The following is a 15,000-nucleotide window of genomic DNA, read 5'->3' as shown; positions in this document are numbered from 1 at the left end:
TTTGACTTTGGTCTTTTTTGGAAAGAAGAGAAGTCTGTGCGAGGGATTTGTCGTGGATCCAAAGTGGCGTCGGAGGAAGTGGAGCGGAGAACGTGACAAGCGAGGAAGAGGAGGAGGAGGATGAGGAGGAGGTCGGGAGGAAATGTAACAATGCAAAGTTGAGACGGGAACACGTGAGGACTCGTATGTTTCAGGGTTTTCGTTTGTCCTTTTTGTCGATTGATTTACCAAAGGTTGTTGCAATACAAGTGCAAGAATGATGTAGCTACGAAGCCATTTTTATTTCCTCTTTTCAAAAGATGAAGTGTTGAAACAAAACAAAACAAAACAAAAAAAAGACAAAAAGAAACACGGTTTCTTCTCGAACTCGTCTTCAGGAAAAAAGTTTGAACAAAACAGCGAGTGAAGACCTTCTGCATGTTAGCTTGATCTTTAGCTCGGTTCTTCTCCCTCCTCCGAGTCATCGTGAATCTTTGAGTGGTTTTTCTGCAGGTCTGCTGTGTGTCGGAAAGGGCTCCGCAGTGAAACGCCGACTGATCTAAGCTGCGCACGGCAGACCAGACTCTAGAAAATAAAAAAATAAAAACAAGCGCCACGCTCCGGGCGCCACACGGCGGCCGCGGCTCGGCCTCCGGTCCACGCCGCTCGACCCCTCCCTCTTTCTCTAAAGCTTATTGGATGACTCTGGCCTGAAATCAGCTCCTGATCGCATGGCAGCCGGCGAGGGGCTTTGTCCACAAGGTGGCGCCACTCGTTAAGGCTTGGACCCCTCCCCCCACCCCCCCACCCGTCACCGACTGCTTGCAGTAGTGGATCTGTTGATAGACGCTGCCACTCAAACACACTGGAGATGACCAGGGACCGGCCCCATGACCTGGACCTATGCACTGTTCTTTATGCATGTTTGATGTCCCTGAACGCACCACGCCCCCTCGCCATCCTCATCACGCCATCACTGAAACATTCTACGCTGTGTGCCGACTTTAAAACCTTTAGACAAGTTCACCCAGGTTGTCTGACTTGTCACAGACTGCATGAAATAGAACATGAAACCTTTTTTACTCGAGAAAAGACGTAGACAACCCATCGATGAAGTAGTCCCATGATGGCGAGACGCTCGGTTTTGACTTTTCTTTGGTTTTTGAGCCAGGGTTAACTTTTAACTTTTCGCTGTATCCAGGACGGTTTGTTGTTTCCACGCTGTCGTCACAGATCTACATGTAGAGACGTGGTATAGAAAAACAAAAGAGAAAAAGTTTCCACACTGTGCAAACGCCTGCTTGTTGAACACTCGCTCAACCATCACAATAAGCTAAGGAGAATTGATATTGATATAATGTACATAGATATACTACTTTGAAAGGTGACATAGCGAAAAAGTATTTATTTTTGTTGCTTTGGTCCCTCATGATTACTCATATATACATATATTGTACAGTCTAGATAAAGAAGATGACCTAATGGGTTGAGAAAAAAAAGATATACTTATTTTGGCTAATGATTTCAAAGTCTGACGATTTTGAAATGTGTTTGAATATATGGTGTACATTACTTTGTACATGTATATGTTTGTTTTTGGGCTCGTCATGTTTGTTTCTTTTACTTTTCCTCTCAGAACGAGGTAGGGCATGAGCGACGTAGAAGCCGAGAGTCTGATTTGCATGGACGCGAGCGTCTGAGCGACTCGTAGAAGTCGGCGTAGATTTTAAAAACGGTTCAAGACACAAAGGGAAGCAGGGAAACCTCACATGCAATTTGAAAACAGCTCCACTTATCATTTAGCCAAAGATTCAAACGCTCGTCGTGTGTTCCGACTGATGCATGTCGCTTTTCTTTTCCACCTTCAGTTTTTTGTGTTCCACGTTTTGAAAGCTTTGCTCAGCAGATCTCAGAGCAGCCGGGACGCACAGAGGTCAAAAGGTCAGATACTGATGCGTTTACACAGCGAGACGCCAGCAGACGCCCCCTAGTGGCCTGATGGGAAACGAACAAAGCACTTAAAAAACAAACAGAAGATCCCACGTGGGCGTCTGCTGAAGCTTCTCCTGAACGTCACTGATTTATTTATTCTTATTTATTCCTTTCCTTCTCTTCACCTGTTTGTTATGATTTGGTTCATTCTCCGCTGTGACCATCAGTTCAGGCTTCGGTGAAAGCAAAGAGGTACAGTGCTTTGAAACCCACCACCGGGCTCCATCCACTTTGAGTCATTTGGAAAAGAAAAAGAAAAACATTAAAAAGATTAAATGTTCTCTGAGTGAATCTGAGAACCGCTGCGTTGTACCTGTTGCTTTGAGTCGAAGGGGGAGGAGCCTGTGCAGACCCCGGGTGGGACGGATGTACCGAGGGTCTCAGATATTTGGTTTGCGCTTCTCATTTACATTATATTGTCATGGCTTACCTGTTCCTAAGGAGAAAAAAAGAACATTAAAGCAATACAAGTCAGTTCCATTCAACATTTCAGCGTCTTCTTTTGTTTCTCCCTGAATCTTTATTGGTTGAAGATATTAAACATGAGGCTCCGACCTGATTTATACTCGGAGGACGTTCGTTTAAAAACATGTTTTACTGGTTTTGTGCTGAACAAGAGAAGAATAAATAAATGATTCAATAAAAATAGAGATAAAAGACCAACAGGAAGGAATAAGCTTCTTTATCTGAGATTTAAAATAAGACAGAACTCTTTTATTGATAGATTCTTCAAAGTTGTGTTTAATTAAATAGTTTTTATTTCTTATTTATTTTTTGATTTATCTCTTTAACCAGTTGAGCTCATGTTCATTAAGCTGCAGGTGAGCACACACACACACACACATAAACACACACACACACTCACTCACAGGTGAAGACAATGAGGTGAGTGGAGTCGAGCAGGAAACTGAAGAGGAAGAGAATCAAAAGTAGGAAACATAAATATATATTAATACTTTGCTGGAAGATATTTTGTGATATGTGCCGCTGTGGAAAAGATCAACACAGGTAAGAAAAGATTGATGTGCTCACCTGACTTTACTGTTCTAATTAATCAGCTGACTTAAATGTTTTAATTAATGAGGAAGAGAGAAATGAGATTCATCATTTAGGCTGAAACATTTGCTGAATTCACCAAAATCACAAAACACACAGAGTTTTCCCCGATAGAAGAAAACTGTGCAGCGAACTGCTATAATGAAAACCACCAGGAGGGGGAGACAAAGTCAGTGATTGACTCAGGAATAGTCTCTACTCTGTGTGTGTGTGTTAGTAGGGGGGGGGGAAGAGGGAGAACAAACCTGCAGCTCTGTGTTCAATCAATCACAGTTTGTCTCATAGATCTGAACAAGAGGCAAACTACCAATAAGCCCGTTACCAGGGAAACAACCTGTGTGATGATGTCAGTTTCCATTTTCTTATCGTATCAAAGTTTGATGTTCGGCTGCTTGGAGCATACAAATTATAAATCATAACTGTTTGAGTTCCCACGGCTGCAGACGCTGTTCATTCTCTCAAATATGCATGACACACTTCCTCTCTGACCAAGTCCACACAGGCTGTCGCTGTCCGCTGTCGCTGTCCGCTGTTCCACCGCGCCACATAACGAGCTGTGAGGGAGGCTCATGCAGTGCATCATGGGTCAGAGGTCACGTGCGTCTTCGTGGCGACGCCATTTGATTTCTTTATTTTATCTGTTGCTAAATTGTTAGCGGTTAGCGTCCGTCTGTCTGTTATTAAACAGGAGATTTAACGAGTTAAATACGACGGTAAAAAACATGGACGTCTTTTATTATACTGAGAACGTAAGAGCTCAGATAACCAGAGTTAGTCCCGCCTCCTTGTGAAGCTCCAGCTGGGGAACGTCTGAGCAGTGGGAACCTTCAGGTACCACAACCCCCCCCCCACCCACACACACACACACACACACTCGGGTGTTTTGGAAAATCTTGACCCGAGCACATGCCGACTCCACCGGACTGTAAATATTCCATCCAGGGGAAATCACCACTGGTCTCTTATCAAGTGGAAACATCAAGCTGCTTGTTGTGGTTTTGCACTCGTCCGTGTGCGACTCGTCTTTCTGCTCGTTCACTTCCCAACAGACGTCAGATCCAGTGATGGATGGAATCTGCCTCCGTCACCTCTCTGACGCCCTGGAGCTCCTTTCTGTCTCGGTCGCTGTCTCCAGGATTCCTCCTCAGCGGCGTCCGATCTGCAGTGTGAGGGTTTCCTGCAGATAACAGAGTTCAGGCTTCACGTCCACATGTTGCACGAAGAGGCTCTGACACGGCCCAGCTGTTCCCCCCCCCGACAGCTCACTGCTTCACGCTCGTGTGAAATCGCTCCGGAACAGCGAGCGTGCATCAGAGAGCTCATCATGGACTCGCTGGTCTCTGCCAACGCTGGAGAGAAGATTCAGATCCGTGAGGTGGAGAAGAGGAGACCTGGATCCTGATGAGGACAAATGTTTCCTCTGGTTTTCTTGCACGAACAAGACAACGAGTGACTCTTCAAACCAACCTGACGCTGCAGGGTCAAAGGGTCAAAGGGTCAAAAGGTCAGAGGGAGGGAGGGGACGGAGGTCACCTGCTTCAAACAAGTTCCGACACATTTCATTAGAGAGAAAACACTAACTAACTAAAAGCGAATCCTCCCGAGCATGAGTCACGGCGGGCCAGGGGCGTGTTAACGACGTGGCCCTCGGGACCCCGGGGGGGCAGGGGGGGCCGGGGGGGTCTGGGACGCGCCCGGGTCCTCAGGCCTGGACCTCCCACAGAATCCACAACATGCGAGAGCTTCAGTCGGGAAAAGAAAGGTTGAACTTGACGATAGATCTGGAAACTCGGGAGCGGTCGGGACTCTTGGATCCTGTGTTTCCAAAGTTAATAATTTCTTTGCTTTCAGGGGGTTCGGCCTCATTTTCCTGAAAAGGCAGCGATAATTACCAGCATGAATGAACATGACCACCTCCATTTATTCCCTGCTGCCCCGATTCCATTGCACAACCATTATTTAGTCTGTGAATTCTGCCAACGGCAACAAGGAGCGAGACGATCTCCTCCCTGGAACCTGGACACATTCATTCAGGAACCAGGCTGCCAGAAACCAACGGATCTGCTTTGGCTTTAAAACATCACATTCTTCTTCTGCAGCCGGGACGACGGCTCGGCGTTCGTCCATCCCAGATGAACGAGAGGAGTCGGAGACGAGCGTGCACGGCCTCACGCCTCCGCTCTGCGTGGGCAGTGAATTCCTCCGTCTGTAAACTTGTAAATCTGTCCGGCTCCAGCATAGCAGGGATTCTTCAGCCCAGGAGGAGTCGAGCATCAACAGCAGAACGTACACGGCGTTCTTTATATCTTCACTTTGGAATCCGCTCCTAAATATCATCTTCCTCTTCCTTCACTGTCATGGTGCAGGATTTAAAAGTGTCTGGCCTTGAGGTTTGATTCACCTGCTCAAAGGTTCACGGCCTCGTGTCGGAGGAGCAACAACAACCTGCAGCTGATGATGATGATGATGAGGTTCACCTTCATCGTGGGAGGCCTCACTCCTCCAGGTCTGAGTCTCCTCTTCATCAGGAGGAAGAGTTCCCAGATACAGAAACACATCCTCTACTGATTAACCTGAGGATGATCAGTTTATTTTAATGTGCAGAGCGGTTTCACATTATTCTACATGATCAATATAACACCACAGACTCTCAGACCTTTATCACCTGGTGGAGGAGTAAAATATCAATAAGCATTTCACTCTGGACGGAGCTCGTTGTTATTTCCAGTAAAAACTCTGAACGATGCATAAAACTTAAAACCTCTGAGATGCATCTGGACCAGTGGAGAAACTCATTATGTCTCCACTTGTGTCTCAGATTTATTCCTCCTAGAAAAAAACACTCTCCAGACACAATGAAATTTATGGAATGGACGCGCACCAATTTGAACGTGGACTAGAAACTGAATCCCTGAAAAGTCGTAAAAAATTGCAATTACAAGATCACATTAACTTTCTAGGAAAATGATTTTTTACGACTGCGCTGCTGAACAGTTTGAGCAGAACGTGCACGAGAAGCCTCGGAGCTGATGTCACCAGGTTCTGCAGAGACGTGAAGCTTCATGAGAGTTTCTCCTTCCTCCAGCAGCTTCGTCTCATGGTTGATCAGGTGCTTGAATGCATCGCGGTGCGTTCGAGGACCTCACCTGAAGAGTTTTCTCGTCACTTCTCTGTGATTCTTGATGTTTTTATGAAAATCTCCTCTTGCTTCTCACTGCACCACCTCTGTGTTCTGCAGCTGCATCTTTTTTCTTTAGTTTTATTTAAAAATCTAGAAATTGGTACATAAAGCTTCTGGCAAAAATGAGTGTTATAATATGGGAAATATATTTAAGTGTGTATTTACAGACGTCAGTATTCATGATTGAAAATCAAAAATTACTATATATTATATCACCTCAATATTAACAGCTATGCACCACTTCAGATTGTCCAAACATTTCCTTGTTCTTTCATTCTCATATTCATACAGACGACATTGGTCTTCAAATATATAACAGGCTATCTACATTTAATTGTAAAATATCAATATTCTGTGTTGCTACGGATGATGTGGTGTCATGCATACTTAACGACTCCCACACGACCAGCTGCTGCAGAGTCTTCATCGTGCTCCTGAAGACGAGCGGAGGAAACCGGGAACTGACTCTCAGCTGCTCTGCTGTGGGTGGAGGCGTGAGGATGAAACGATGTGAAGTGGGAATTATGATGCTGCAGCCCCCCCCCCCCCCTCTCTCTGCCTGTCTCTGATCTGCTGTAAGCGGATCTGTGGGCCTGGGTTTGGCGTGTTTTGCAGCTGTACAAGGCACCGAGCGTCCACAGCGGATCTGTTTGCTTTGGAGACACGTGTTGTGTCGAACCTCCTGCGAGAGGATAATATTTCTTTGTAATTAATAGCAGCCGGTTCTGTCTCCGTGGTCGGTGGAAGGAAGCTGCTTCACCGACGCAGAGAGAGAGAGAGATGGAAACGTCCTCGAGACCCAAACCCGTCGAGAGCTCGGGTTCAAGACGCGGAGGCGGCAAGGTTTGTCTTTGCTGGATTTCCCTGCCACCTCATGTACCTGCAGACAGAGGAGCAGACAGAGGGAAAGTTCGGCCTCTTTCATTAATCACACACACTCCTGAGTTCCTGCAGCTGCTCCTCACAAAGTCAAAGCCCCAGACCCAGGCCTGCAAATCTCCAGACTCACGACAGATTTGCCGAACCCTAAAAGGTGTGAGCTCTGAACTCCCGCTCGTATTCAGGTCTGCAGCCGTCTGTGAAGTCAACGGGTTCATTAACTCGCTTTGAGAGCCGTTCGTGAATTGCCAAAGGAGGAGGAGTGCGAGCAGAACATGCAGCGTAATCCCCGAGAAATGCCAGTGTCTAAAGCTCTAATCCTGGAAGGCTTTGAGACTCTCGCTCGGCAAACACGCTGCAACAATAAGCTCTGGAGAGATGTGAGACGTGAAGCAGACGCCTGATCTGCAGGATCCAGGTGGAGGAACCACGTCGGACTTTAGCTCTCGCTCTGATTCGAACAAGTGCAAACAAACTTCACGCTATAAAAAGAGTCCAAACAGCAACATGCATGTGTGTGTGTGTGTGTGTGTGTGTGTGTGTGTTGTGAGGAACATGGTGCTTCCCCCTTGACACACATCCATCAACCCCCCCGAGTGTGATTCTAAGACGCCTCAGAGAGTGACTCAGCACGTATCATTAACTCACGCCTGCAGGTATTAAGACGTGTGAGTGACAGCTCAGTGAAAGGTTTGTTTAGTCGTGTTTTTCTTTCCCAGCTCCGACTCGGCTCGAGCTGGCGAGCGGGGGGGCTGGCGAGCGAGCGGGGGGGCTGGCGAGCGGAGCGGCCTTGACGGCTGCAGGTGCCGAAGATTTACGAAGCCGAGGACGGTTATTTTAGCACCGGTAGAAAAAAAAGAACTGGAGAGAAGTCAAACTCAGTTATATAATCTGGTTCTAGTCGTTCTAGAAAAATGAGAAATAGCTTCTTTACAGGACGGTTTGTTCCAGATGATTCATATCTGACTGGAATATTCTGTTATTACAAGATAAGGTTTCATAAAACAAACAAGACACAGGTTGGAGAGCGAAGAACCTGAGATCATTACAGGGAAAGCAGCCGATCACAGACTGGAAATTAATATCTTATCTATTATTTCTCCTGTTGAAGCTCATATATCTGCAAATCAGAACCACGCTCTCGACCAATCAGGAGTCAGCATCAGCCGTCAATCATGACGCCTGTTTTTATGAAACCAAACGGATCAGAAACACATTAACAAACATCAGTGTGAAGAGATAAATGTATTTGACGTGTACTTTACTGGTGCATGTCCCATCTGCTAACATGGAGCAGGCAGGGTTTACCAGCTATACCACAGCCAGCCACCGGGGGGCGATCAAGATGATTTGACTTTAGAGGAGCTCGCTCTCTCAAAGTTTCTGAGTTTCTGTCCAGAATCTGACTCCTGACTTCCTGACACGCCCCCATCTGAGGTGTCACGTGACCTGGCTCGGCCCTCAGGTCGCCACACGTGAGAGGCGGAGCTACGTCCGGCTGCTGCGCCGCACGGATCCGATACCCGACCGATTCGAAGGACGGGTGTTTGTTTGTTTTGGTTTTGCTCGATCGCTCCACGATCTCAGAAACAAACAAGAGCCGACTCAGCAGCTCTGATAAGAATCTGCAGCGCCGGTGGAAACCCGGAGCCTCGGTGCTGGTCGCTCGACCTCCGGTGACATCACAGGATCCTCAAGGTCACGGACCAGTCACCTGATGCTGATGAACCCGCGGCGTTGTGCTGCCGCCACACATCAACACTTTATTACACATAATTGTTGAGTTTTCAGTGTTTATACAAGAACACCCCCCCCCTAAGGAGCTGGAACACTTCAAACAATTATAGTTATTAAAGTCGTTATTGTTTAAACTCAGAATTCTGTCTGACATGCGTACGCACTGTCGTCATCACCTACGTGGGCGGAGTCTGCCTGTACTTGACTCTGATTGGTTCGTCTGACGTGGGCGTGTCCTCAGTGGAATCAGCTGATTTAACTCATTTCAGTCGGATTCGATCTGAGCCGGCCTCCATCTTGTTTGAGCAGATGAACGCTGCCAGCTGATCATCAGCCTGACTGCTGTCGCCTAGCAACAGAGCTGCAGTTGGACACGGCGAGGAAGTTTTGACCCCCCCCCTTGGTTTTACAACACATGTACCAATATCTGCTCAGCTGAAAACTGATTCTCGAGCATTGAACGCTATGAACCCTGGGAAAGGTCTGGTCCTGATGATCCAGGGCTTCGTGTCTTGGTTTCCTGGGGACGGAAACCAGTTGTTGAAGATGTTTGTGTGTTTGTGTGTTTGTGTGTTTGTGTGAGTCCCAGAGGTTACTCAGGGTGAGTGGCGGGGAGGCGGAGCCAGAGCTAATTGTGATTTTCTTGGAACATTCTTGTCTTCGAACGGAGGGAGGAGCCCACAGCACGCTGCAGTCGAACAATATGAAATGAGAGGTTTTGCTTTATGAGCGTTCAGACCTGACATGTTTACTGATGATTGAAGGTTGCAGCGCGGCGAGCGAGCGTTTCACTCGTCAGCAGATTTCTGAGTTTGCATCCACTTCATATCACCGAGCTGTTAATGGAGGCAGGAACCAGCCTGATCACACGTTACTGGCTCGTGGAGACGCAGCCTCGGGATGTTTACGTTGTCACGAGGTTTCCAAGAAAACCTGCACAAGACTGAACAAACTTAAAATAAATAACTCTAATCCTGTAAAGATTGTAAAGAGATTTAATTGATAGTTGATCCTTTCCTTGTTCGCTCCCTGGTGTCATAAAGGTTTTATATGTCCTCCGTGTTAGCAGATGGGACATGCACCCCAAAAGACAATCTAAGATGTTAAATTAAAGTTTGTCCAAGATGGTTTCTGTCACTTTAGATAATGATTGACAGCTGAGGTTGACTCCTGATTGGTCGGCGCCTGTTCCAGGGTCAGTGTGGAATATGATCTGCAGGTCAGCGTCTCTCCTCCACCTGTGGGACGACTGTTCTCTCTCCATGAAGAACGACCCCTGTGCAGCTCAGATAAAACACATGAAGAAGAGAAACCGTCCATCTTCTGTGTGTGATCCACTTTCTACCAAACACATGAGGAACGAGTCCGAACTGATTCCAGCAAACGAGCCCAGACTGCAGAGATCAGACGTGTGAAGCCCAGTCACATATCATGTGTGTGTGTCTGTGTGTGTGTGTGTGTGTGTGTGTGTGTCTGTGTGTGTGTGTGTGTGTGTGTTCCCCCCACTCGTGAGTGTTGCAACTGTGTGTCTCTGGGAGGAAGTCGTCCTGACTGATAAGTGGAGGAAGCACTCGACACAGATGATGAATGAGAAACACATACGAGTCCAGATGAAGTTAGTTTAGCCTCCACAGGTCACGCTGACCCTGGAAACCACAGCAGGACTCATTCTGGGAAAGACCCTCGCACATAAAACCCCGAGCATCACTCACGGCGTGGTGGGCCGACGCCAGCGGGGGGGCGGCAGAGCGGAGGACAGCGTGACCGCGGCCGGCGGCGGCTCGAGGCCACAACAAGGGCCGAGGCCACGGAGACGTAAATCTGAACGAACCCTCGGAGATCCTCCTCCGGCCAAATCGTCTTTATAACAGGCGAGAAGGAAACCGCACATTCTGAGAAAGCGTTTCCGTGTGAGTGATGGCGCCGCCGCCGACGCCAAAACCGCTCTTTTCTAGGAAATGTTTTTGCTGGTTTCCGACTTTGTGCTTTCCAGGTGCAACAGCGGAGTCACTCCCATCCCTGGATTTAGCTCGAACTTCAGATTTAAGAGTTTGGAAAGTGGGATTGTGGGAAATCCAGGAATCCTGCTCGCCACGTGTCAGATTCAGGCGGCGTCCCCCGGAGAGAAACACCACCTGACACCATTTGTCTTCGCCGCAGCTGTCATGAAATCATCGAGAGGAAAAAGCACTTGCTCTTTGAACCGATTCGGCGCGGCCCGGGCAGAGCCGAAGCTTTTCCAACATCTGGATCCAATGAGCTTTGCCCGACCCGGCGCTGCCAGGGCCACACAGATGTGCTGACGGCGTCTCAGCCAATCGGCTTCCTCCGATCCGTCACCGGTGCACAGCGCGGCACCCTGCTGATCTGCGGTTTGCATTTCCCAAACAAGCTCCGCCTCATGTGGAACTGTGTGTGTCGTGGCTGCAGCTGCTGTGTCGTGGAAATAAAAAACGCCGTGTCATCTTAACAAGTTTGTGAATCACCGCAGGCAGCAGCCGGTTTACAGGAAGAGGTCACCGAAGAAACACGGACCCGGTTCCCATCCTTCCTGCAGCTGGTAAACAAGTCCTGGTGTTGTTGTTGTTGTTGTTGTTGCACTCGGGGACACTTGTGTTTCTGTAGGTGGCGCTGTGTCCGGCTCGCCATCGCTTCCAAACAAACGCCGCTGCTGACGCCAGGGACGAGAAACACACACTTCCTGTGGATGAACCAGCTGACAGGAGAGTTAGAGACGATTACTCCAAACATCAAATACACATGAAACACACTCTGTTCTAAATGTGTCTCCCCAGTGCATCATGGGAAATTTCCAGAAGTCACCATCTGTTCGCTGCGATTCTTAAACAGTTTGATTCATGCCTGGGTTTTCCCACGTGCACTTCTCGCTCTAATTATTTCAGAAAATCAAGTGGTTTCTGTTTTCTGGGAATCGTGTGTTTGTGTGTGTGTGTGTGTGTGTGTGTGTGTGTGTGGTTGGGGGGGGGCTGTGCATGCAGCCTCAGCACATTTCCAGCAGTCGTCACTTATAGTAAAGTCTGAATGTGTCATGTGGCACAAATCAGCGGCTCCAACTTGCAGCCAGGGATCCACAAGGAGCTGGAAACATGGAGGAGATATGTAGTGCCCCAGTGCATTGTGGGTAACATCAGGTCAATCCTGGCTGAGAGGAGAGGGCCTGAAGGTCTCTGATCAGACGTGGAAGAAGCTGCTGGGTCTGTGACGAGCCGAGTGGCAGAGAGGAACCATCACTTCTCCTCTGGAGGGTGGAGGTGGTGATGGAGGTCGAGAGGTCACCAGAGGTCACCAGAGGTCACCAGAGAGAATCCTCAGATTTGGGTTTTGTCTGATTCGCCTCCTGACGCTCGTTCAGCCTCAGAGACTTTGAAGTTCTCAGGTTCACAGAGATGATGACTTCATTGTCTCGGGTCCGGGTCTCGGGTCCTGGTCCTGGTGCTGGAGAGGAACCCGGGTCCTGGTCCTGGTGCTGGAGAGGAACCCGGGTTCTGGTCCTGGTCCTGGAGAGGAACCCGGGTCCTGGTCCTGGAGCTGGAGAGGAACCCAGGTCCTGGTCCTAGAGAGGAACCCGGGTTCTGGTCCTGGTGCTGGAGAGGAACCCGGGTTCTGGTCCTAGAGAGGAACCCGGGTTCTGGTCCTGGTGCTGGAGAGGAACCCGGGTTCTGGTCCTGGTCCTGGAGAGGAACCCGGGTCCTGGTCCTAGAGAGGAACCCGGGTCCTGGTCCTGGTGCTGGAGAGGAACCCGGGTTCTGGTCCTGGTCCTGGAGAGGAACCCGGGTCCTGGTCCTGGAGCTGGAGAGGAACCCGGGTCCTGGTCCTAGAGAGGAACCCGGGTTCTGGTCCTGGTGCTGGAGAGGAACCCGGGTTCTGGTCCTGGTCCTGGAGAGGAACCCGGGTCCTGGTCCTGGAGCTGGAGAGGAACCCGACACCGCCGTGACGCGTCCCATCCATCCCCTGGCGCTTTGTGCTGAGGCTGCTTCTCCTCTGGATCCTCTCCTCCACTCAGACGTTCCCTCTCACTTGTGTCTGTCCACAGAAGCAGCAGCTTGGGAGTGTTTTCAGAAGTAGGTCAGGGGGTCAGAAGGTCAAGCTGAGGCCTGGAGCTGAGGAACTGTGCTGGAGGAGAAGGAGGGAATCACAGAGATATGAGATAATAACTTAAATGTGTAACTGAGGGACAATCCTTCAGTGTAATCACATTAGTTCACATGTTATAAAAATCTGTAATGAGGTTTGTTTACATGACAACACAACCTCCACAGTCAGAACAACAACCACAACAATACACAAGAGTGCAATAAATTCCTCCAGACGTGTTGAGGTGTAGATGGAGGGAAACAGAGATGTGTGTCTCTCTGATCCTCTTGAGCCCGACTGAAGCCCCTGAGGGTCCGGGCTGGAGTGGGTGGTCTTCTGTCAGGAGCAGATCCATCTTCTTCTCCTGCTCACAGACACGTTTCTTCTTCTTCTGTCTTCTCGAGGATTTGGGGAGGACCCAGCGCTGCAGGAGGGGGAGGGTCTCAACTGCATGACTCCATCTCATTCTCCTTCTTCTCTGTTTGAAAAACATGACGTTTATCTTCATTAAATTAAATTTAAACCCTAAGTAGAACCAGTCTCCCCACAGAGTCGTCCAGTAGCTGTTGTGGAGCCTTCACGTGACCCTGGGACGACCTTGATGCAGATAGAAGCAACTTGCATGAGAGTTGTTTCCATTACTTTACATCTACTACTCTCGTTTCCATTGCTGAGGATTCATTCCTGATCAGTAATGACATGAGAAAGACCTCAGACTTGTTTTAAACTGTGTGATTCTTCTTGACATCATCTGACGTATCTGGTCTCTGACTCCAGATCCAGTGGGAACAGGACGTTCAGTTCAGAGTGGGAGTTAGAACCAGATCTACATGTGCAGAGCATGAGGGTGAACACGTGTTTCCACTTAGCTCGGGTAATTAAAGCTCAACACAATGATGACATGGGGCTACTGCTGCAGAACTATACATATAAAGCTTATATTTTCAACCAAGAAGATCCTCATTACACGGTAACTTCACATTTTTACAAGCCTGCCTCATGCTAGCAGTTTCCCCCGGTTTCCAGTCATTATGCTAAGCTAAACTATCCTGCTAAGGTGCTGACCCTCTTATATTTCTGCAGAAAAGCCAAATCGTTCATTGTCATTAAGGAGAAATCCTGCAGCTGTATCACCATGAGTGGATCTGACCCGTGTTCTCTGACTAACCCGACTCCTCCTCCCGCTTACATCTGGAGAAACACAACAAGTGTAGACGCATGATCGTTGCCAACATGTCATAAATCATCAATTTATGAATCATAAATGTGCAGCAGAGTCTCAGGAGGATGCTTCTTTGTTTTGGAAGCCGTGAGAGACAGATGTGTCCGTCAGGTTTCAATCTGAATGGCGTCTTTCTTCCCACGCGTGACAGGTAGATGAAGGGGATGAAAGGGGGGGTGGGCTGACCTTTGCACACCTGCGTGACGTCGCACGACACCTGATACGCCGCAAAGGTCGAAGGGTCAAAGGCGAGCGAGCGTGGGTCGGGTGACGTGAGCAGAGCGTGCCGAGAGGAAAAGAAACGGAAGTGAAACTCGATAAAACAAAGGAACAGAAGCTTTGATGGGATCAGGGGTCGAAAAGGTCAGTTTCAACAACGGGTGTCGTGACTCAGATGTGTACGTGTGCGACACTCGAAACTGAGAAACAGGAAGTGAGGAAAAAAATCAAACAAAACAACGAGTTAGTGGAACATGTCCAGGGTCAAGAGCATCATTTGATCTCAGACTCTGCTGGGGGGTTCTGTTTACTGACAACAACAATACGCTGATGGAGCATGATGCATGTGCCAGATCTCCAAGTGAATTATGGGTGTTTAGTGCTCACACACACACACACACACACACACACACACACACACACACACACACAGGCTGTACAAGCTGCTGCACCCGTCCAAAGGTCAGATTCATAACACACTGTAATGCATCAATCAATTAATAACACTGAGTAATCTATTACTCTAATTAACCAATTACTTACTTTAATCAATCAGCTGCTCTCATTTGAATATTAATTAACTGATGTGAAGTTCATTTTATTATTAGAGGACCATTAAATCCATACTTGTCTTATTTGA

The 15,000-nt window shown here is 48.3% G+C and overlaps 1 protein-coding gene across 1 annotated transcript in view; it reads left to right on the top strand.

Annotated features, from left to right (window-relative positions):
- Window positions 1-723, top strand: part of tns1a (tensin 1a) — a 69,429-nt gene extending 68,706 nt beyond the window's left edge. Inside the window, exon 34 of the mRNA XM_061067253.1 lies at window positions 1-723. This exon is cut by the window's left edge and continues 273 nt beyond it. The gene's annotated coding sequence lies outside the window, so the exon portion shown is untranslated.
- The last annotated feature ends 14,277 nt before the right edge of the window (window positions 724-15,000 follow it).

Source organism: Limanda limanda, chromosome 23, assembly GCF_963576545.1.
Source record: "Limanda limanda chromosome 23, fLimLim1.1, whole genome shotgun sequence".
NCBI classification, from domain to species: Eukaryota; Metazoa; Chordata; class Actinopteri; order Pleuronectiformes; family Pleuronectidae; genus Limanda; species Limanda limanda.
This window is presented reverse-complemented; position numbering and strand designations above follow the sequence as displayed.